The sequence below is a fragment of the Protopterus annectens genome, chromosome 7.part0 (assembly GCF_019279795.1).
Source record: "Protopterus annectens isolate FY-2018-M chromosome 7.part0, PAN1.0, whole genome shotgun sequence".
Taxonomy (NCBI): domain Eukaryota; kingdom Metazoa; phylum Chordata; order Ceratodontiformes; family Protopteridae; genus Protopterus; species Protopterus annectens.
Window position 1 is genome coordinate 848,186,502 of NC_056739.1, and position 25,746 is coordinate 848,212,247.

A 25,746-nucleotide genomic window follows, 5' to 3' on the forward strand; every position below is an offset into this window, starting at 1 on the left:
ACAAAGCATTCTATAACTATGTCAAGAATCTAAATGGCAATGCTCAGATCTGCTCTGAGCTAAAACAGAATGGCATTAAATATACTGATCTGAAGGATATTGCCAATATCCTGGCAGATCGATTCAGTACCAACTTCACCCCCCTCTCACCCCCTAAATGGCCCATCTCAATACCAGAAGATTGCCAAATTCCAGTAATAACGGCCACACAGGTACAAAACACACTCTCTAAAGCCAAGAATACAGCATCTATGGGACCAGATGACATCCCGGGCTGTGTACTACATGAACTACAATATGAACTGGCACCTCACCTAAGTGTCATGTTTAATCATAGCCTCACCTCAGGTTTCGTGCCCACTGAGTGGCGCAGAGCTACAGTTATCCCAATCCACAAGGGGGGATCCACCTTGGATCCCGGAAACTACCGTCTCATTAGTCTGACAAGCCTTATCTGCAAGGCCATGGAGCGTATTATCATGGAACCAATAAACAAAGACATTGGCAACCTTCAAACACTGGACCCCACCCAGTTTGGGTTTGTGAAGGGCCGATCTTGTCTCCTGAACCTGACTGACTTCTTTGAATCAGTCTCCAGAGCCATGGACAAAGGTAAGGTGGTCCACACAGCCTATCTAGACCTTGCCAAGGCCTTTGACACCATCCCCCACTCTGGAATCATAGATAAACTTACTAAGTTGGACATTAATCCCTATGTCACCCAATGGGTTGCTAAATGGCTTACTGATAGAACCCACACTGTAAAAGTAGCCAACTCCCAATCCAGCTCCAGACAAGTGACAAGTGAAGTACCTCAGGGTTCAGTCCTGGGGCCGCTCTTGTTTGGCATCTACTTCTCTGAAGTACAGGTCAACACTAAGGGACTCTGGCTAACAAAGTTTGCAGATGACTGCAAACTGGGAGCCATTATTGAATCCCCAAATGATGCGGATACTCTACAAAAGGGCCTTACAGAAACAGATGCTTGGTGCCAGAGCCATGGGCTCAAGCTCAATGCCAAGAAATGTATTGTTATCCCCTTTGGGAAAAAAACATGTATCCATGAATTACCATATAGGTGGCAGTACACTAAACACAGAAAGTGTGATAAGAGACTTAGGGACACAGGTGGACAGTGGTCTCACCTTCGATAACCACATCGCCACAACAGTCAGGAAATCCTTCTATGTGGCACACCTCATCACAAAGGGCTTTTCATCCAGAAAAAAGGAGGTCATTGTCCCACTGTACTCATCCCTCATTAGACCCATTATAGAATACAACACCCCTTTTGGTATGTACCTCTCAAGACATCTGCAACAACTGGAAAGGCCTCAGAAATACCTCACTAAAAGAATCACAGGCCTAAAGCAGATGCCCTACGCTGACCGCCTTAAAAAACTCCAGCTATACTCTGTTGCATATCGTCTACTCAGAGGCGATCTCTGCTTAACATACAAGGCCATGTCAAACCCAGAGCTGTTGGACATGCTACACTTAAAGAAATCCCAATCCCTCAGAGCTACATGCTCCAGGGATCTAAATCTTGTCATCACAATAAACAAAACATGCTGGAGGGATAGTTTCCTGACCCAGAGACTCCCCAGACTCTGGAATAGATTGCCCATACATGTCAGCAGAGTGCCTCTTTGGACCTCTTCAAGAGGAACCTTGACGATTGGATGGGAGAAAGGAAATTCACCCCAGGGATCACGTCAGTTGCCCTGCTAGACAGGGGTCCAGGAAAGTAAATAATGTGGGAAGAAATAGCCAGGGAATTGTTATGGCTAGGCTTGTATAGGCCCTAGGGCTGATAGCCTAGTACCAACCTATGAACCTATGAACCTATGAACTCCTGAAAGACAAGAAAAGAGGAACACATCTCAGGACCACATACATTGCTCTCTATTATGTGCACACCCTGCACATCCACATTTTCCAGCTCTACCCTCCGCTAACTCCCAAATCATACCCAACCATCTATCACCACAGTATGTATGTGGCTATCAGCAACATAATGGCAATACATCATGTGTTTTCTTCCTCATCCTGCTGTTTTCTACTACTTACTGCATATTCTCTAAGGTGTTTAACTGCATCTTTTCTGTTGTACCTATTATTGCTTGTTTTAGCCTGTCTACATTGTATGTGGTAGTGTAAGCCTCCTATGTTTGCTTTAAGCACCTGGGTTGTAGGCCCACCCCTTCAGTCTCCCTGAACTTCCTCCCTTAGATTCTGACAAATATAGCTGGACAATGTCCTACAGTTTCCCCCTTCCAGACTGGTTGATATGGGAATCCTGACACAGTGTAGCAACTGCCTCATGTACACAGACAACCATCTACAAACACTACCAAGGAACACAATTTGTAAGACATGCAATGACATTAGGAACCTACAAGTCCATGCTCTCTCCCGCTCAAGCCCACATATCTGGCACCGAAAAGGGTGTCAACACAATCAGTACACCTTACACACCATCAGCACCTACACAACACACACCTATATATGCAGAGGTCATTAACATAAACATTACCAAACAAAGGAGACCTCCGAGGCAAAAACACATGTGAACTCCACAGACCTTCACACCACATACCATGCATAGCCACACACCTGTGTCCCACACTCACTAAGGCGCAACCATAAATCAAAAATATTAGTCATAGTAGTAGTCATAGGATACACCATTGTAAGACACACAGATGTGCCTCTCACCATGCTGTATATGGGGAAGGTCATGGCTATTTGTCTGTCTGGTGCTAGAATCTACCATATCACATATGCACTGCTGTCTCTCAACAAGTACCGTTATGAGTCTGTCATAGTCCATGTTGGTGTGCCTAACCTGAGATGTACCTCCCTGGACTATATGAAGTGAGGGTTTCACTTCAAAATCTTGAATTACTGAAATCCCGAATTTCAGTAACCCAAGACTATAAAGTTGAACCATTCACAATACCAAAATCCACAATCCCGAATCAAACAATCATGAACATACATACACCATACACCACATAACACACACACACCATTCCACCCACAGCACACAAACCACACAACCCTACACTACATATAAGCTGGGGGGCAAGCCCCCTGCATGCCCCATGTGGGGGACTTCACCCCACACATATATATATATATATATATATATATATATATATATATATATATATATATATATATATATATATATATATATATATATATATATATATATATATATATATATATATATATACCAACTCTGAGGTCGCACATAACATAAAAAAAAAAACTCACACCATGTCATCCTCCACTCACTCGCACACAAATACACATCACACATACACAAACACCAACAAATCCAACACTCACACTCACACTTACACCTCCCTACCCTTACCCACACATACAACATACAAAAACACACACACTCACTGACCTGCAATCTCAAGCACCATAACACTACACGTGATGTACTGGAAATGCATAAGCACAGATTTGAGATATTCAAATTTGCTCTTATGCACTTCTGGCATTCTGGTTTTCGCCTTCATGGTCTCGGGTTAATAGAATTCGAGACTTCAGTAATTCGAGCTTATGAAGAGTAACCGAAGTGAGACATGACTGAGCCTGCTGATTATGTGTCCCAGGCAGGTATGTCCCTAGCCTTAAGCAGCATTCTGCTGTCACACTGAATGATGCCACAATACAACCAGGAAATGATTGACCTTAACAATTGGCTTGGTTTCTGGTGCCATTCCAGGGGGATTCAGTACCTGACAGCCTGGATGATGTGATCAACAGACCACAATGCTTTGCTATAGATGGCCTCCATCTGTCTCACCTGGTCTTCAGGCTTATGGCTATGGCTCTTGTCACCCCCCTAGCACCTTTATTAGGAAAAGTGGTAGCGTTAATACTACCAACATGAAACTGTCAACAAATCACAAATTGAAGGCCATGATGCTAAACGCTAGGTGTCTAAGCACTCATTGCAAGCAGTCTTAACCCTGGAAAATGCTGACATCTGTGCAGTCACAGACACATGATTCAAAGCTGCAGATAGCACCCTAGCCTTACATGGTCACCCATCCTATCATACAGTCAGACCCCAAGGTGTGGACAGTAAAGCCAAGGGACATGGGGTTTCACTATATAGGAAAGACATACACTCCTCCAGGCTGGTCAAACAGTAAGACACACAGGAGACACTCCAGGTGCAGTTAACCATTGCCAAGACCTCTATTTAAATTATAGCTATCTACCGGCTCCCACATGTGACCAGGAATCCCATTCTGCCTATATGGACATGTTCAACTCTATCAGGATTCGACTCTGTACTCTGATCCTGGGTGACTTTAACTACCCAAACATAGATTGCAGGAACTATTCATGCCAGCACACAAATGCCCAGAGATTCATGGAATTTGGCAATCCAAACACCTTGGAACAGCTAGCTGCTACCCCCACATGAGGTGAAGATCTCTTGGAGTTGATACTAAACAACATGGATAACCACTGCAGCATCCCTACAGTATCATTGTCTGTGGTAAAACCAACTGTAAAGCGGTCAGTTTGCAGTCACCATCTCCCACAATACCCATCTAGCTAGGGTCAGACATACAAACATCTCCAAAGTTGATTATAGCCTCCTGAGGGATGGTATAAATGACTTAACAGCCCCTTTCCCCTCTGTCAGAACTGGCACCAATATCCACAAATACACCAAATCACTATACGTGCATTTGTAAAGATGCATGGAGTCAGGTATACCCGACAGGTCTACATCATCCTCTGCAAGGATAAGTAAACCTGTTGGATGTACATCTGCAATAAACAGACTCTATAACAGGAATGAAATATTGCTGTCCAAGACCAAGAAGAAGCAGGTACTCAATTTGAAGAAATGTCTCCTTAGCCTGAGCAAGCAAATAATAGCAATTCTGAAATCCTGCAAAGTAAACTCAGAGCCCACACTGGCAACATCCACTACAGGCAGTCATATCTCCTTCTTCACATACGTCTGCAACCTCAAAGGAAGCACCCAAATCTGCTCAGAAGTGGTGGGCAAGAACAACAGATATACAAGTGCTATAGATATGCCAAACTTGCTGCCTGACAGAGTCAGTGAAAGCTTTACCCCCTGCCCCCATCAGTACATCAGGACATACCCAGTACCTGCCCCCTTCCCCTTATATCTAGGGAACAGATCATCACTGCCATCTCAGAGTGATGAAATACAGCCTCCATGGGACCCAATCACATTGCAGGATGCATCCTACATGGCCTCAAGCATGAACCTGGAGCACCATAAGGCACTGTATTCAACCAAAGCCTGAATACACTGCCTTTGTTCCAGCCGAGTGGAGGACACCCGCTGTCAGCCCCTTACATTAAGTTGGAGTGTCCAACAGTCCAGCACATTATAGACCCATCAGCCTAACTAGCCTGATCTGTAAGGCCATGGAACAGATTATTCTGAACCTCATTAACAAGAACATTGGTGATCTCCACACACTCGATCACACTCAGTTTGGCTTTGTCAAGGGGGATCATGTCTGTTACATTTGGTTGATTTCTTTGACACAGTCACCAAAGCCATGGAAAAGGGTGAGACAGTGCACACTGCCTACCTTGACCTGGCCAAGGACTTTCACAGTATTCCCCACTTGGCCATAATAGATATACACTCTCAACTAGCCATCAATCCATATGTTACCAGATGGGTAGCACACTGGCGCATTGATAGCACCCACCTAGTCAATATAGGGGATCCCACTTCAAGCAGTAGACCTGTAACTAGTGGTACAACCCAGTGTCCTGTCTTGGGGCCTCTGTTATGTGTGATTTACTCTTCTGAGGTGCAGGACGCAACCATTGAGCTATGGTTGACCATGTTTGCAGAAGACTGGATGCTGTGTGCTGTAGCCAAATCCCCTAATGATGTGTACATCTACCAAGAGGGCCTCACACAGACACATGAGTGGTGCCAGACACATGGCCTCAGGCTGCATACCACAAAATGCAGTGTCATCCCCTATGGGTAGAGTGATGTCCCCACAAATTATCACATTACTAACAACATCCTAAGCATGCAATCAGTCATGACGGATTTAGGCACACAGGTTAATGTCACCATGACATTTGACCGCCATGTTGCTTCCATTGTAGGTAAAGCCTTCTACATGGCCCATCTCATATGTGCAGGCATCTCATCCAGGGACATAGGGGTCATAACATCCATGAATTCCTCCCTAATAAGGCCCATTATTGAGTATAATGCCCCTTTCATCATGTACCTCGCAAAGCACATGCGGCAGCTGGGGAAACCACAGTGGTTCCTCACAAGGGAATACCAGGTCCTCAACCATCTACCATACACAAATAGACTAAAAGTCCTATACCTCTATCCAGTTTCATACAAACTCTACAGAGGTGACCTCTGTTTGGCATACAAGGTGATCATGGACTCCACCTTGATGGGAGTGCTGCACATTCGCAAGTCAAGCTCCACTTGAGTAACCTGCACACGTGCCCTCAATCTGGTTTGTCACACTAACAGGACCTATTGGTGGGTCAGATTTGAGTCCCAGACACTCACCCAGCTGTGGAATCTTGATGATTGGATGGGAAATAGGAAATTCACCTTGGGGATCACCTCTGTGGCTCTGCTCGACAGGGACACAGGAAAATAATTTTCTTAGGTGGTGAAAGCCAGGGTACCTTTTTGGCTAGGCTTATATAGGCCCTAGGGGCCAATAGCCTAGTACCTACTTATGAACCTATGAACCTATAAGTGAAACCTGGATAACTGGATGGTAAACAGGACATACACCCCTGGGATACCACCTGTGTCCCTGTTGGACTGGGCATTGGGCCTGACTTACATATACATGGGCTAAACTCTGGGCTAGGCTTATGAGAGCCTCTGGGCCAATAGCCTAGTAACCTCCTATGGTCCTAGGTATACCAGTTATAGCCCTGTGTGCTGTGACAGACTATGTTGTTATGTCTCCAAACCCATCACTGCCATCTACTGTGGTATGTCCCCTATAGGTGACATTCTAGTACCATGTCATACAGCCACCATCCAACAAATAAGTGAGTGGTACTACAAATGTATGGGAACAGTCCAGCAACATCTGTGTGATACAATGACAGACAGCACTGCACATGTGCTGTGGGGTATCCTCCCTGTAGGTGTCTGACATCCACAGTACACAGATTTTTGCAGAATGTGTACTTGTGCCTGATATATGTGGACCCTCTGCCAGACAAATGTGGATGACTGGCAAACAGTTGGACAATACATAATAGTTCTTCCCAGACTGTTGGGAATCTGGATGTCACACACCAGACCCCTCAGAAAACAGTTATGGTACATTAATATCTGGTACTGTATTTATTCCCTTATGTTGTATGCTTGATATGTGCACTCTGTTGCTGAGGCTGGGCCTGTGTCCCCCCCCCACTACTATTGGCTATAACCTGCTGTCCTGCTGTAGGAAGTCAACAGATATGCCAGCCATAGCTCTCAAGTGATGACATACGGGTGTGGAGTACACAGTGACCTAGCCAGAGTACATCAGGAACAGTCAGGGACACCTGGACAATGTTTGAACTATCAGGAAAAAAAAAGCCAGTAAAAAGGTAGAATCAACACTCATAAAGCTATAATATACATTTATTAAATGTCCATAGGACAGAAGGAATAACCCTAATATCCTGAAAAATCCAGACTGGTTTCGGCTTAATAATGCCTTCTTCAGTGGATAAAGAATAAAACATCCAACAATACCAAGATATATATACTCAATCAAGTATCACATGAGAACATCTAAAGACAAGACATTGGTCCATCAAAATAGGTAATTAAGACCAGGTGGGAATAAAGCACCAAGCTTAACAATCCATTTTCGTTCTTTAAAGTTAAGTAACTCATGCCAACCTGACTTGTCCCTGCAGTTACCCCTAATACAATCTATAACAGTAAATAAAAAAGAAGCCGAATGGTGCTTAAGAACATGTTTGTAAAGTGTGTTATTCTTACATTTATTTCTTATATCACTAAGATGTTCCCCAATTTTCAAATGAAATGGCCTTGAGGTTTGCCCTACATAAAATGAAGAGCATGTGCATGTAACAAGATAAATAACCCACTCCGTGCTACAATTGGCCCAAAAATCAATATAAAAAATCTCTGGAGTATTCCGACTGCTAAATTCTCTAGTCTTTTGAACCCGAATGCAATATGAACAATGACCACATGGTATACAACCAAAAACTGGTCCTCCTATTAAGGAGAATTGCGTGGAAGCTTTAGGATCAACAACAGCCCTCTTGTAATGACTAAACATTGAGCCTAGTGTTCGTCCTCTCCTAAATGAGAATGAACATTTATCCCTCAAGAAAGGGTACAATTTTTCTTCAGCCATAAGAATATTCCAATGTTTATGGATAATATTCATAAATCCTCTGGTGTTTCATCCATAAGTGGTGACAAAATGTACCGGCTCATTGGAGTTATCACTATTTTTAACTTTATAACATAGCAAATCCAACCTATTTTGTTTAGAAGCCCAATTTTTGGTAGAGCTAACACTACCTGAACGATAACTTCTCTCCTTAAACCTACAAACAAGGTCATCCCGAATACGAGCAAAAGTATGTTGACTAGAACAAATCCTTCTGGCTCTAAGGAATTGAGATTTTGGGATGTTCTGGGTGATATGTTGTGGGTGGAAGCTGGTAGCATGTAAAAGGGAATTGTATTCAGGAAATTTCCTATATAGAACTGTGGACAAAGTGTCATCAGAATTTCTACTAATCTCAACATCAAGGAAAATCATCTTGGATCTATGATAATTTGCCTTGAATTCAATTCCCCATACATTATCATTAAGATAGTCAACAAATTCTTAAAGATAAACCTCATCAGCCCTCCACACCAACCAACAATCATCCAGATAATGTCGCCAAATATCCATTTCACGCATATAGATATTGTGGTTGGAATCATAAATCATGACCTCTTCAATGTAGGCCATGAATAGGTCTGCATAAATGGGTGCAAAAGACGCACCCATAGCAGTTCCTTTAGTCTGCCAGAAACATTGGTCCTGAAAATAAAAAACATTACTGGTCAGAACATATTCCGCCAAACATACCAGGAAGGTGTTAAATCCAGGTTTATAATGGCCAGATCTGCCCAAAGAGTAATCAAGGGCCTGCAGGCCCGCCCAATGTGGAATATTCGTGTAGAGAGTGGTAACATCCAGGGTACATAATAGCCAACGAGGCTCAAGTTGTATATCAATCATAATATCCAAAAACTGGGTGGTATCCTGAATCCTAGCTCTGATAGATGAAAGCAAAGGTTTCAAAAAATATGTCAGGTATTCAGACAAGGGTACTGTCAAGGACCCACGTCTTGAGACAATCGGTCTCCTGGGTGGGTCAAGGGCATCTTTATGTATTTTAGGCAACAGATAAAGGTACTGTTTCTTTGGAGAGGAAACAGTGAGTTAATTTTTATCTACCTGTGTTATAATACCTTCCTCTAATGCCTGTGTCAAAAAAGATTCAATTTTATACTGAAGATGGTCCGTAGGGTCCAAGGGCATAGCCATGTAATATGTTTTATCCCCTAACTGTCTCATGGCCTCCCTATCATATTTAGTCTTATCTTGGACCACTACCACCCCTCCCTTGTCAGCTTGTGTTAGCACTATGTTCTTATTATTCCTGAGTTCATCTACACATCGCACTTCCTCTTTGGATAAATTATTATATGATATAGGAAAATCCTTTAAATAACAATGTAAATCTTTCAAAACATTAGTTTGAAAAACCCCTACCAAATTGGTCATAGGCAGAACAAAAGTTGATTTTTTAAATTTAAATCCATGAGTCAAGGTGGACGTATTGTCCATATAAAACCGTTTTAAGTTTAACAATCGGCAAAAATGAGCCACATCTTGTGCCAAAGAATATTCAGGAACAAAAAAACTCGGGAAAAAAGTTTAATCCTTTGTCAAGTACTTTAATCTGTGTATTACTGAGATCCACAGTAGAAATATTGTGAACATTAGAATTAACAGTTAACATTCTTTCATGAGTTTCAAAAGGGCCTCCAAGCCCTCCCTGGGTCCGTCCTTTCTTATGTTTCCTCCCCCCTCATCTGAATCTGAACCCATTTGGTTACGTCTCTGAGATCATCATAAATGTGTTGATTGAAGCATGTAATGATTAAAGTGTAGCCAGTGGATGCGGGTGCAAAATGGAGAGCTATGTATGGGGCAATATTTTTTTTTGTGGGACAGATACATATTTTTTTTAAGGAACGAGTGGAATGTTGGGGAAGGGATATAGGTACTTCTAGGAAATTAAGTTGGATAGGAGAGGTAGCATTTGCAAACTGACAAGACAGACATAACAGGATACAAGGGTGGTGTATGACACACGAGGGTGGTACACACTTTGGAAGGGAAGGTGCTGTGGAATTGGAAAGCCATGTGCCCCCAAACGGCAGCAGTAAGACTGAGTTCCCCACCCATGGGCAGTGACCACTGCTCTTTCACTGCCCCAAAGGTGGCTGTGCTGGGGGCTGGGCACCGGGGCCAGCCTGTCCTCCAGGTTGCCCAATCTGCCCTCAATCTGGTGCAGGCAATCATTGAACCCAGGGTGCATGATCCTGAGTACCATCCTCATTAGCTGTCACTGGATAACAACTCCCTCTCAGTGCCCACTCCCAGGGTGGTTGAGCTCATCCCCTGAGATGGTTCTACCCATAGGCAGTGCAGGACCAGCAGAGGGGCAACACTAGGTTAGGTGCCAGATGTGCTGGGACATGGTGCCATGGCCAGCTGAGGTAAGGTAGGTGGATCGCCAGGAACTGGCCTACCCAGTTGAGCTATGGTGTCAAGGTTTTTCACAGTGTATAGGTTAGTAATGAACAGAACATTTAAATGTTAGTTATAACAACGTGCCAGGATGTTGCAAATAACCCAGTAAGATAACATTGCATAGCATATGGAGCACAGTAATAAGTGGGCTAACAGTCAGTATTGTAACAGCATGCCAGTAACAGTTGCAGCATAAGGCCAACATCATAGGTAATTCAACAAGGTATGTTAGTATGCAACGATTATAATGTATAGCAGTAATGAAACACAAGGCCCAATGTAAAGTTTTGAGAACATATGTTAATATAAACCATACCCGATGTATAACAATAATAAATTATGATGCAGATAAGGGGTGGGGGTAGAGAGAAAGGCATTCCATTTGTACCAGTGTAAGCTATATTTTTTGCAACAGTACTCTGATATACCCTACAGGTCTGCCTTTACTTTATGTATACAAGTTCCCTATAGTTTCTGTCGCACCTACATACTTCTCAAGCTATCTGCATGTGACAGTATGGCCCAAGCTGTAACACCTACAGGTACACAACTACTACAATGACTATCACATGTCAGGGGAACATATCTGACTACCAAGGTATACTGTGGACTGATGTAGTGTGACTGTGCTATTGAGATAAATGAAGTGGATGTTAGATCTGTGTGTTAAATCTGTGTTCAAGGGATTTGGCAACAGTAATCACAGCCTATGATAGAGTGACACTTGAGAGACATGTATCATGCACAGTACAGAGAGTTTACACTTATTATGCCATTCTTGGCAGGCATGGGGTTAGACTGAAGAGCACTTTTGGATGACATCAAAGATTGAAACAATACTAATTTCATGAGATTTAATCATATTTTGACTTAGGAATGGGGTCCATTCCCATCATGGTATTTGAAACCCAAAAGATTTGGAGAAATTAAAACAGACATTCATAGACACACCAGGCATACAACCATAGCAAGATTAAACAGTTTTATTTGTGTTATTAACTTGTATTACTATTGTACTTGTTGACTTTTTATAACATTTTGGTACTACTGGGCACACAAATTAGTAACTCATTTGAACAGCTACTACAGCCATTTATTTACCTGTAATTCCTGTGTGGAGAACATCTGTTAGCAATATATAACAATTTCTATAAATATTTAGTAGTACATGTCCCAGGATTTGAACCCCCTTCTATGTGTGACAAAATGTGTATCATACCTAGAATTTATCAAACTGAGCTACTAAGCCACTTACTGATTGACTGATATATGCCTAGAGCTCACCTTGTAACAAACTGTGACCTGGTAATAGAGGTGGAGTGTTATACAAGACTACAGTGACACTTGAACACACATGCATGAGATTCATACATGACAGAGAAACTAGGTGAACTGTGCATTAATACATGGAATGCAGGTGTAGACAATTAACCCCTAGTGGGTGGAAATATGTGTGATATGTACAGACCATATTAAAGTGCTGGGTTGCCTACCTGACCCATATACAGTTGTAGATGGTATATTTGCAGTCTACAGCTATTACAGTTTCATTCTTGCCTGCTAAGCCTACTAAGCTCAGGAATCCATATAGCTGAAATGCAATGGTTAACACAAGACAATCCTGGGATAAACACACTATTATACCTTAGCCATTACTATTCTAGATTCAGATCTTAGTGCAGAACAAATATAATGCATTATATCTTGTAGTACAGCTCCACATCCATACTTAAACAAAACAGTCTTTATTAGCTAACCTTCAGTCACTTTGTGGTATTATTCCTGTGTTTACTTCACAGCACTTGTAATACTTGAGTTCTTGACCAACAGCCCAAAATACGCACATTTTGCACAACACAGCTTTATTAGGGGTGAGATCATGCAGTGACTGGTATACATCTAACAGTCTTTATTGATGAACACTTCAGATAATGCAGGTGTTGCAAGACAGATGTAATTTCACAATTAATGCAGGAGTAACTTTATTTCCTTAGCAGTATGAATGCAGTTTAACTTTATTTCCTTAAAATTATTAATGTAGTAGAAACTTTCATTTCCTTAACATTTTAATGCAGTAGTAACTTTATTTCCTTAACATTAGAAGGTTTCATATTTTCATCTTTATTGAACTGTACTTGGCATTACTCACTTATATCAGTGCAGACATATGACCACATTCATTACAGTACACTCCAAACAGAATATACCTACTGTCAGTTACTACTGTACTATTTCTTGTTTATATGACTATAGATTGCAAGATACATCTGTACTCCCCACACTCAGTGTGCAACCTGGTCAGGTGCCCTGCATGGGCCTCCAGGTTGTGAGCTCTCACCTCTGCAGCTTTGGGGAGAGAAGCACACCATGATGCGTACCTGTCTATCATATATGCAGATTAGTTATTGATAAAACAATCCTAACAATACTTACAAAATTGTGGGGCATTGTCATCCAGGGCATCTTGGATTCAAGTGGCCAAGAGATCCCCCTTCCTATGCTTCAGATCATCAAAATGGTGACGCACCTGCTCACCTGTGCAGGGGATACCAGCTGCACTGGTGAGGTCACATGCCAACCAGTCCCAGGCCTCCAATTTGTATTCCAACCCCTATTACTGGCCCTGCAGCAGCCACATGTCACGATCTTTTACAAGGATTCCAACCATGACCCTGGACTCCAGAATGCCCCACTGCACCCAAAAGCATGAACCCTCTCCAACTCACCTCCTGCCATAGCTCCTGCATGGGTCAAACTCCAACAGGTTCTGGCTGTATTCTCACCTGTTCAACTTAAACAAAGCTGTTTTCCCTCCCTTTGTTGCCATTGGGTCAGTTTTAAAAATGCAGTGCTTCACTTAGCACCTTGCAAACCTTCTGATCACATCTGAGCAGGGCTTAAACTGGCAATGCTTAGTGCGCAAATCAACTAGGCACTGCTAAAACATTGCCAGTTTAAGCAGTGTTTAGCTATGCTTAGCTGTGCTTAGCAGAACTTACATGAGGGCAGCACTGCAGGATTTAATAATATATTTCATAATTGTGTACTTGCAAAATTAATGTTTAATAAAATGTCTGTGTATATCTCATAAATGTGTATTTGCAAAATAATATTAACAACCTGTCTGTGTAATCACACAATATTTCATCGGGACTTTAAAAAAATTCTCAGAATGTGTATTTATAAAATAACCTGTCTGTGTATTCAAATCCTGCACCTACTGCACATGAAGCTGCCACTCTAACTATTCAGTTATGTAGACATGTGAAATGCTCTTATACTTTTACATATATCTCTCCACTGCATTTAAGCACCACTGAGCATTGTGGAGCACTGCACAAACACGCTCAGCTATGCTTAAACTTGACCTTTGCTTTCATAATTAAATGTATCTGATTTCTATTTTTAAATGTCTGGCACATGTCCACAGCTAAGCGCCGCACTGTGCAAAGACAAAAAAATAAATAAATAAATTAACGTTTTTATTACATTGCCATACACTGAATAACCGGCAATTCCACAGTACAGGGGGTGTGTTACTCATCTCTGGACACTTTAACACACCCCCTACACTGATTCTCTAACTGTGTTACATGGCTGCCCCTCAGTAGTGTGCCTTCATTAATATGCAAGGCATGCTGCCAAGAGGGAGCTACAGACATGGCTACAGTACCTTCTGTGTAGGACTTCCACTATTCCTAAATGGATTTAATTAAATCCCTAGGAAACTCTTTATCATGGAATAATATTGTCACTGAGTCCAGGAATTCTCTTTTTAAACCTATATTGGATTCCCTTCAGTATTATTTTTGTCTCCTTTGGTATATGGGTAAAACAACAGTAATCAGTAGAATGCATCCTATAAACATTTTTTTAAAAATTCCTTATTCCTCATATTGAAATTCCTAAAACTAAAGCCTGCCACTTTCATCAATTTAACCTTAGTATTCTGAAAATGGGATCTGAATTTAGGATTACAATTAAAGATAATTCCCAGATCCTTATACTCAATCCTTTTCTGTATATCAGTATATCCTACTTTCACATCAGTATATAACTTCATTTCACAAAAGTGAAAAACCCCACATTTCTCCAAGTTGTGTTCCAACCCATTTTGCTTAAACCCACAAATCAATCTTGCACAGGTACTGCTTGAATTTAACAATATCAAATGTAATGTTAAACAAACATTCAGTTTTAATGTCATTGGCATACTTTAACATCCAAACCATTGAAGGCTTGAATATTAATGATAAAACAATGTTAAACAACAATGGAGCCAGGACCAAAGCATGAGGGCCTTCTTTTTGAACCCATGCCCACTCTGAAGAATACCTCTCTATTTTTCCTCTTTTGTAACCTGCCACTTAGCCAGTATGCAACCTATCAAATGACATATGGACTTATAGAGTGTTTATACATGGCCTCTAAAAATAACAGTGTGTGGAATACTATGAAAAGTCTTAGATAGGTCTAAATGTACAACTACATTGCAAAGCCAGTGGCCTAGTGCTAAGGAAATGGATTCATACATATTAATTGTTTTTGTAAAGGTTGATCAGTTCTTAATAAAATGATGAATTATATCCATTAAACTAGCTTATAGTTCACAGTTCCGTATAATTAATAAGCATATTTCAAAGCTTTTACCTACTATCAGTTTAGGGTTAATTAGCCTGTAACTGGCAATTTTTCCACAAATCCTCCTTTATGGATTGGTATTACATCTATGAGTTTCCAGCTATTAGAAACATATCTGTGTAGTAATATTTTGTTAAAAATTAGTGTGATCATGGCAGATGAATATTTGTTACAAACAAGACAAAAGGGTCAACAGAGATTATTAGGTCCCATACCAGTCTTGCATTATGCGCCCTAAGGCAGATCTCACTATTTCCAGGATGAAGATTGGACAAGCAGTTCCTTCACTTATTGGAATTCTCAAGTCATGAATGTTCTTTACACTCATATTATTACCCACAAAGAAATATTTTTGAAAACATCAGTCATTTACCCCCCTAAAGTTTCTCATCTTCATGTACAGTTGGACCCAATGTTTTAATCTTATAATTAAGTTGATTTACTTAAGAGTATTTTTTTCACAGACTCTAATGACACTAAATGTCTTTCATATTTACATTTGATGTTACTTAAAGAAACCTTCACTCTCCTACTAATCAAATTATAGGCTGTTTTAGCAGACCTATCCTAAACCCTTTCCAAATGTTAAACTTAGAAGGTGAAGGATGAGAAAGATACTATGCCATAGAATTAGAATGTCTCACTATGAAGTGGCACTAATTTGGGATGTAGCATCACATTGGTAACTGATCATACAAACCTGCAATAGTTGTGTATGCAACAGGATGTAAAACCAAATTGTGTAGATAAGTTTGTCATTTCAGTCTTCACCATTAGGCATAGACCTGACAGCAAGGTAGATTATCCTAGACCCATAACACATCAAAATCTGTAAAACACAGGAGTTCTTAATGGCATAGTACCCATTTCAGTACGATGTTGATAGTAATATGTTTAATCAGCATTTTATGTTAGTGAAAATTTGTAAAAGCACAGACAAATATGAAAAACCTGGAAATGCTGTTGTTAAAAATAGGGCATGAAATCACATTGATCAGATACATTTGCCTCTCTTGGGGAGGAATTTAGATGCTGAGAGTGAAAACTGCTGGTAACAGAGCAATCTTTGGAAGTACCAAAGAAATCATTGGAACTGCTGTGGATTTTCTGAAGGAGAATCAGGAACCTGAACTGAAAAACAAGTACTCTGGTAAAGGAAATGTTAAAAACAAACTAAAAATGAGAAAACAAATTCTACAAAAACAGAAAATAGTTTATTAAGATAAGCACTTTTGCTCTTGTTTTAAATAGAAATTCATCAGAAACTTCAGTTGTGCAAAATTTTACCATAGCATTAGATGTCCTTCCCTTCACTTTTTCAATATTCCTAACTCAAGGGATCTCCTGCCAAGGGTAGTCCAATGCCCAGCCGGTATACTAAAGCTTAGCTTTAAGTTTTTAAGGGCATCATACATAACATGCATGCTCTTTGCTCACAGAGTAGGGCATAAAGGTGACATACAGATATACCTACTTCAGAACTGAATAGCCCCAGGAAGAACAGCAGTCTAAGGAGCATAAGAGGAACATGTGCATCCAGAAGGAAAGAAAAAAGAGTAAAGAAAAGGGGGAGGAGGGAGAGACTGGATACTGCAACAGTGAAGGGAAGAGCATCTACTGTTATAGTAAGACTTTACACAACTGTACAATGCCTTTCCATATCAATGGTGCAGTATTCCTTACTCAAGGGAGAGTACAAAAGTTCAAGAGGAAACATGGGAAGAGGAAGGCCCATCAGAGCCCTCAAGAAAGCCATGCAGGACAGCCCTGACAAAACTGACCCTAGTTTGCATTGTTTATTAAAAGTATGCACAAAAGTCCAGATAGCCTCAGGGATGGAACTGGTATCCAATCCCTTGAAAAAACACCAGAGGAATCCACAGCCCTGGTAGAATGAGCCTTTACAGAAGTAGAAGGGCTTTTCACGTAAATAGAGTAACAAAAGGAAATGGCCTTATAGATCCAAGAAGAATTGTTTGCTTAGAAACACCCAAACCTAGAATCTAGAATGAAAGGAAACAAAAAGTTACTCAGATTTATGAATAGCTTTAGTTTTAAATAAAGAATATCTAAGTTGTCTATACAAATCCAAAATGTGAAGAACCTTCGCACTAGCAGACTGTGGAGAAGGGAAAAAGTGGGCAAATGAATTAACTGATTAAGAGGCAACTCACTAACCACTTGGGCAAAAAAAGGATTAGTATGAAGAGACACCCTGTCCCTGTGAAAAACTTCTTTGAAGAACAATAATGTAATGAAGCTGAAGCCGCAGGCTCAAAAGGAGCCGGAGTTAATTTTTCAAGAACAAAATTAAGGTCCTAAGATGGAGAAATAGGCTTCCTGTTAGGCTTAATATGAAGGATTCCTTTATGAAATTGTGTGACTTCAAAGCTAGAGGCCAAAAGAGGAGTCAAAGGCAGACAAGAAGAAATATGTGAAAGTTGAGCTTTAAATGAAGAGTATGCCAACCCAGTATGGTGTGATTCACACAAATAAGAGAGAACCAAACGAACTTCCACAGAAAGTGGATCCTGGTTATGAGCAAGACATCAGACAGAAAATCTCTTCTATTTGTATAAACATGATTTCTTGCTAGTGGCCTCCTGCAGAACCCAAAACATAGCCTCAGAAAAAAAGTGCCTGAAAGGGATCAAAACCCTATCACCCACAGTGTCAGGTGAAGAGTGGACAAGTGAGGATGGATGAGAGACCCATTGTCTTGTGTGAGTAGGTTTACCCTGCGAGGTAATGTGTTCTTAGCTAGGTGCAAAAGAAGAGGGAAACAATGCTGTCTGGGCCAGAAGGGAGTCAACAACAAGATTTTAGGGGAGTCCTGTTCTATCTTGACCAGGACCCTTGGTATGAAGGGGAGGGAAGGCATAAAAAAAATCCTGTTCCAAGAAAAAGAGAGGGTTCCCACTTTCCATCCCAGAAGACAACAGACTCTGGTGCAAAAGTGAAGAAGATCTCTGTTCAGAGGGAATGCAAAAAAGATCTACCCAAGGAGTACCCCACTGGCTGACAATGTCCAGAAAGACACATCTGTGAAGCATCCACTCATGAGTGTGTGTTATGGACCTGCTCAAATGGAATGCCACAGGGTTGTATTTTGAAAGAATATAAGCAGCCTGAAGAGTCACCTGATACTGGACAGTCAAATCCCAACCCTGAAGAGTCAGTCTGCACAGGAGGTAGGACCTTGCCCCCCTTGCTTGATGGTGTACTACATCACTGTGGTATTGCCTGTAAAATTTTTGAGAGGCCCTAAAGAAGCAAAGTGTGGAAGGCATGAAGAGCAAGGAGGAGAGCATTAATTTCCTGGAGGTTGATATTATCCAACCTCTGAAGAAGGGACCAAAGGCCTCAAACCTTTGGAGCACTGAAAGAAGCCCCCTACCCCATGTCTGAGGCATCTGAAAAAAGTTCCTGAGAGGAGACTGGGGGCAGAAAAGGAATTCTTGGGTTGAGAGAGAGTTTCTGAATCCATCACTGAAGCTCTAATTTGAGGCATAGAAGAAGAGGAACTAGAAAGTCCAAAGGATGGGAATGTTGAAGCCATACTGACTTCAAGAACCACTGTAGTTTTCTCATATGCAGAATGAAGGAAGTATATGCAGCCTAGAGGAAGCAATGAAATAGTGGAAGGCATGTACCTCAGAGCCCTTAGAAACCCCCAAGCCAAAACTAAGACCTGAGGAACAAGAACAGGAAACCTCATAGCTTTACACTTTTCTTCACAAACTTGAGCTCTTTCGTCCAGGTATCACGGACTTCATCAGAATAAAACAACCATCTTAAAACTTGTTTAAATATTACAAAACTTAAAAAGTACAACCGCACACATTCAAAATAACCTATCACAAAACCTCACTAATTAATAGGTCACATTGTTTAAGAGTTTCCCACCAAGTTACATTTAACTCTTGCAGTACTGATGCATAACTAAAACATATAGCAAGCTTTTAGTCTTAAGAAACTACTTAATGAAACATGGTTGTTAAGACCTGGGTGTGTTACAGCATTACTTTGTAAAATCCACTGTAATTACAAATATTCTAGATAATTTGATTCATGTCCCCCTTGGGACCCAAATCACTTTAGTCAATAAAACAAAATTTAAATACATGGTCTTTATTTTCACAAATATGTCTGGATAATGAATTTTTAGTGCCCATTTTTCTGATGTCAGAAATGCTGATATATTCTGTCTTTAAGAGCCCTTACAGTTTTTCCTATATAGAAACAATCACATGTCTGACATATAGCAGCATATACCACTCCTTTAGAATAACAGTAGAATCTTCCAGGGATATTTAGCACAAAATGTCTCCCAATATTTATTTTCTTACATACCAAAATATTACAGCATTGAGGACATGCCCCACACTTAGACATTTTTTCATCTTTGTGGTTTCTATTATTCTCTGCCCTTTCAAGCAACTGCTTGAAGCTACTTTCTTTTTGATACACAATGTTTACTTTTTCTCCAACAATTTTTATATAATTGGGATCACTTCTAAATAGATCCCAGTTTCTCCTTATTATACCACTGATGGAATAAAAATCTTTATTGTACTGTATGATGCATGAGCTATTCCTACAATCTTTAACTTTATTGTCAGACACATTACTTAACTCAGTACTAGCCAGAAAGGTGCCGATAACTGGTACATAAATAGCATCACTTCTTTTTCTTTTTACTTCCCAAAGTATCTTGTCTACAAATGTCTCTGGGTAACCTTTTCTTTCTAACATACCCTTCAAGATGTCACATTGTTCAAAAAATAAATTATCAGACACCATTCTGGCTAACTGAACATACTCATTCTACTATTCATAGTGAACTTTAAGAATGTTGTACAATTACTCAAATAATCATAAAATTCCAATAATCTCGACTCACGTCCTTTCCAAAAAATTACTATATCATCTAAAAATCTACCATACATACTCCAGTCTTCTTTAAAACCTGATATGAAAATACAAGTTTTCTCCCATTGGGCTAGAACAATGTTTGCGAAGATGAAATCACATCCTGCCCCAATTGCTACCCCTTTTACTTGTTTATAAATCTGATTTTCAAAAGTAAGAAAATTGTTTTCTAAGACCATTTCCATTAAACACCTAAACGTGTTAGTTTTACTCTTAGAAAAACCTGGGTGTTGGCATATAAACTCATAGAACATTTCCAAGCCTGTCTCTTGTGGAATTACAGAGAATAAATCACATACATCAACTGTATCTAAATAAGTTCATCCAAGTAAAACTCATTTTTAAGTTTTGATAAAAAATCCCAGGAGTCCCTAAAAATATATTCATACCCAGTACGAATGTCTTTAAGATGAAAATCAATATATTTAGCCATTGTAAAGCACTAGAGCCTGCTGCATCCACTATAGGGCATAGGGGGATCTTTAATGTTTTTATGCATTATTAGAATTCCAAACATAGTTGGATTCCTTGGGTGGTCTATAGACAGGTATTTATGCTCATCAATAGTAAGGTCTCCATTGAGAATCATCTTATCCAAACTTAGTTTAACATTCCTATAGGCTATATTTAATTAATTTCTTGATGCTTCATCATAGGTATCAGTAAACAGTATGTTAAACATCCTGTCTATTTTAACGACCCCATCCATAACAACTAGCCCCCCACCCTTGTCCAGTTTCATGATTCTTATAGTTTTATTAGAAATAATCTCATTCAATAACCTTACTTCTTCCTTAGTTAAATTGTCTTGCATGCGACTATCTGATTTATTTCTCAGAGTATCATAAACCTGTTGTTCACAAACTTTTTCAAATAAACTAACTACAGGGTGAGCAACAGACAAAAAAGTGCTGGGCTTAGTTAGTTCATGCCTTGGTATATTACTTCTGTCCTTGTATAAAAAAACAAGATTCAATTTCCCAGTAATAGACTTGGGTTGTATAATACTTTGTACCATATTACCTCTTTTACTAGGTACAAAATTCAACCCCCTTTCCAAGAGGTTAGCCCATTCACCACTAACTTCAACACTACTAAAATTGTAGATAGTAAAATCTTGCTTGTCATTAATTACCAGATTTGGTCCTACTTCTTTACAAACATCATGAAAAATGTTGTCAACTTCAGTGTCAGCAGGTTCAAATACTAAAATCTCCCCCTCTCCCACCCTTTCCCCCTCCAGTAAAAACCCTGTTTCTGTGCACCGTAATTGTTATTCTGATGCCTTTCCCTTTGTTCAATTAATCTTTGTAACCTTCTTACCCCATTATAATCTAAGGGTGTGCCCTGTTCTTCAACATTACTACCATCCCCCAGATTTACTAATCTTCCATGCAGGACTAATCTAGTCCTGCACGGAAGCGGCAGTTTAAGTGGAGGACGGCAGCGCGGCATGCATATTAATGAAGGTGCACTGCCTGAGCTCCAAATCCTACATTAAGTGTGGACGAGTGCAGGAGGGCATGTCTGAGAACTCTGCCCCTGCAAAGTAGAACAGAAAAATGTATACAGAAAAGAGGGAGACCGCACATAAGTGTCTGCAGATCCCCACCAACAGTCCCCATGTGTTCAACAGCAATAGTACACTGAAAAAAAAAAACACGAAGAAACCCTTGTAGTAATGTTTTTAAAACTCCGAGTACAGCTAACCGTAGGTGCACAGGACTGCCCATCACATAGCTACGGGTAAAGCAGCATGAAAGGCTGAAGAGGATAACAAGGAAGGTATAGCAAATGAAGCAGCACAGCACTAGCATAGTGGTCAGAGCATCTGCCTAAGGAGGAGGCATTCCCGGCTTGAGTTCCACTGCGGAACATACCATTTTCCAAGTGTAATCTGTATACGAACAATTATGTACATTATATTGCTGTAGAACCTACCAAATACCAATTAAATATGAACTGGAGTACTGCAGAAAGTCAGCAATAAGCAGGCGTAACCACAGATAAGTAGAAGTAAACAAATGTAAGAATAGTAAGCGTGTGCAAGTGCGTATGGGGGGGGGGTGAAGCACCGCCGACACAGATCAAGCAAAGGAGACGCTAACTGCATGTAACACACTGTAACCGGAAGTCAGCAGTGCTATCCTCTGTGCAAACCCGCTCACAACCACTTGAAAGTGCCTTAAGCACACCGTATCAAACAACTGGTGTCACGCATGGGTCTGAGTACATTAATGGAGTCAGTTGTAGGTATCGCAAAGCATATGTGGCACACAAGGTTAGCCGGTATGCACACAAAACACAGTACCCAGCGATACCAGTCAACATTACCGGATATGTAGCTAAAGAATTAGAGGTATATGTGTCCATATGAATACCCATAACTATATAGATATATACCTCCCCTCTCTGTAATTCAAATGTACACATACATAGACATATAAATAAATACCCACAAATACAGATATACATATGCAGACACCCATACATTCACATGTCATTAGATATATATACAGCAATATTATATATATATATATATATATATATATATATATATATATATATATATATATATATATATATATATATGGATCCCCTTCAGTTTACCGAAATGCCACAATGCCGAAACACAAATCACCGACACCAAAGGACCGACAACGCAGATGACCGACAAGGTGAGAACCCGACGGACTCGGTAAGTGTGCGATAGAGTGAGGGATTTAGTGTTAGGGAGCAGACAGGTAAGTGTGCGATAGTGAGGGACTGTAGTTTTAGGGGCGGGTTAAGTGAGTTAGAGTTAGGGTGCGGGTAGGGTAAGTGTGCGATAGTGACGGAATATATGTTTAAGGGTGGGTTAAGTGAGTTAGGGTTAGGGTGCAGGTAGGGTGTGTGCGATAGTGACGGACTGTGGGTTTAGGGGTGGGTTAAGTGAGTTAGGGTTAGGGTGCGGGTAGGGTAAGTGTGCGGTTGTGTCGGACCTTAGGGTTAGGGTTTGGGTTACGGTTAGTGCATGTATGGTTGTGTGTATTGTCGGTATTTTGTGTTGTCGGTCTTTTGGTGTCAGTGATTTGTGTTTCGCGTTGTATGCTTCGGTAAACTGAAGGGGATCCATATATATATATATATATATATATATATATATATATATAAAATATATGTGTGTGTGTATGCAGACATATACATATATATATATATATATATATATATATATATATATATATATACCTATATATATATATATATATATATATATATATATATATATATATATGCGTGTGTGTGTCTGTGCGTTGATATACACAGATATATACCTATGATAAGATGCAACACCCACGAATGACATATGTTCACAGGCTATGCCAATGGAGGTGAGGCGCCCAAGCAAGAAATGTGTAACATGTAGCATGACCCCCCCCCCGCCGCTGGACAGAGAAAACATACAAACAAACCCACAAACAATGTAAACAGTCCTCGCCAGACCACAGGCAGGATACAACCGGGGGGGGGGACACAGTGGACCCGTGAAATCTATTCTTGGAAGAGAGACAGGAGCATCCCTTGCAGGATACCCCAAAAATTGTCATAATATGGGAGGAAGCCAGTGCAATGACCTATCAAGGTGGGGTGTGTACATACCTGGAATACAAGGGTGGGAAAGCCTGATGACCCATGGGTTGAAACAACGTAAGAGATGGGTCCCGTGAAGTGGAGAGCGGGCAGTGTGTGGTGGTGTGTTCAGACTCAACCCGCACCCAGAGTAAGGATGAGTGCTGTGGAGGAGGTTCTTGTGGGGGAACTATGCATAGCTAATTATAGGTCTAGGCGTGTAAGTGTTTGCTGGAGTGGGTCTATACGGACAGCCCCAGGGATGTAAGCAATAGAGTTCATTGGGCAGAGGCACTGCCCAATGAGCAGCCACACCCGCTACAAGTCCTACTGCAGCAAAGTTTATTTTACATGGCAAATAACGGAATAACCAGATGTAGATGTAGATATGTAGAGGTATGTGTGTGTATATCTACCCATAGCTACATGGAGATATACCTCTCCCTCTCCTGGACTACAGACAGGATACTACCAGTGGGAGAGACCTGCCAAGTCTAATCTTGAAACAATGACATGTATGTCCTTTGTGTGACACCTAAAAATTCAGTTTTTTTGGGCTTCCTACCATTACTCAGATGTCCAATGGCAGGCAATGCATGTTCCCAGTTTACAAGGTAGGGGAATCCTGATGATTCATGGGGCGAGATAACATAAGTGATGGGTCCCTAGAAGTGGGGAGTGGGTAGAGTGTACTGGTGTGGCCAGACCCGACCTGCACCCGGAGTACGGAAGAGTGCCGAAGAGGATGTGCAGTTTGGGAACCATGGGTATGAAATTATGGGCCTAGCTGTGCAGGTGTTGGCTGGAGTGGGTCTATGTGGACTGCCCCAGGGATGTAAGCAATCGTGTGCATTGGCCAGGGCCGGCAGCCACTCCCGCTATGAGTCCCATTGCAGCACAGTCTGTTGTACATGGCAAAGAATGGAATAACCAGATGTAGATGTAAGCATGTAGAGGTGTGTGTGTTTATATACCCATACCTACATGGAGTTAAACCTCCCCCTCTCCGTAGTACAAATGTATATGTACAGAGACCAATTATAATTAAATACCCACATATAGATATATACATATGCAGACACCCATACATCCATATGTCGTTAGACATATATATATATATATATAAGGCAAAATAGAAAAGGAAAACTCACTGCCAGGTAAAGCACTCACCTCAGAAACAACAAATCAGCAAAAAAAGGTAATGAGTGCACCATGAGCTGCAGTCAAAAACAAAATGTCAAATAAATCCAAACGGTCTTCTTATATATAAAATCCTCGTTTATTGCAAAAAGTAAAACTGCAGCAAGTTGTGAGCGCTTTCGCGTTGTTACCCAACGCTTCATCAGACATAAAGAAAATGCTGAAGCTCTCCTCTTAAAAAGCATTAACTGTCATGATGTCATCAGTGCTTAAAAAACAATTAAAATTTAAAAGGACATACAAACATAAAAGGCAATATTAAAACATTGACCATCTAAAACAAGGAACATATTTTACATAAAGTTGTCTTTAAGTGTTAATGCTTCAATGGTCTGGAAGCTAAAAAAGGCTTAAGAGTAAGCCTCTCATTAAGCCCAAATTTATGGGCTTGTAATTTGACAATCCACTTGCCTTCTCTTTCTTCAATTCTATTCCTTATGTTGCCAAGTCTCCCATCTGTATGCACCAATTCAAG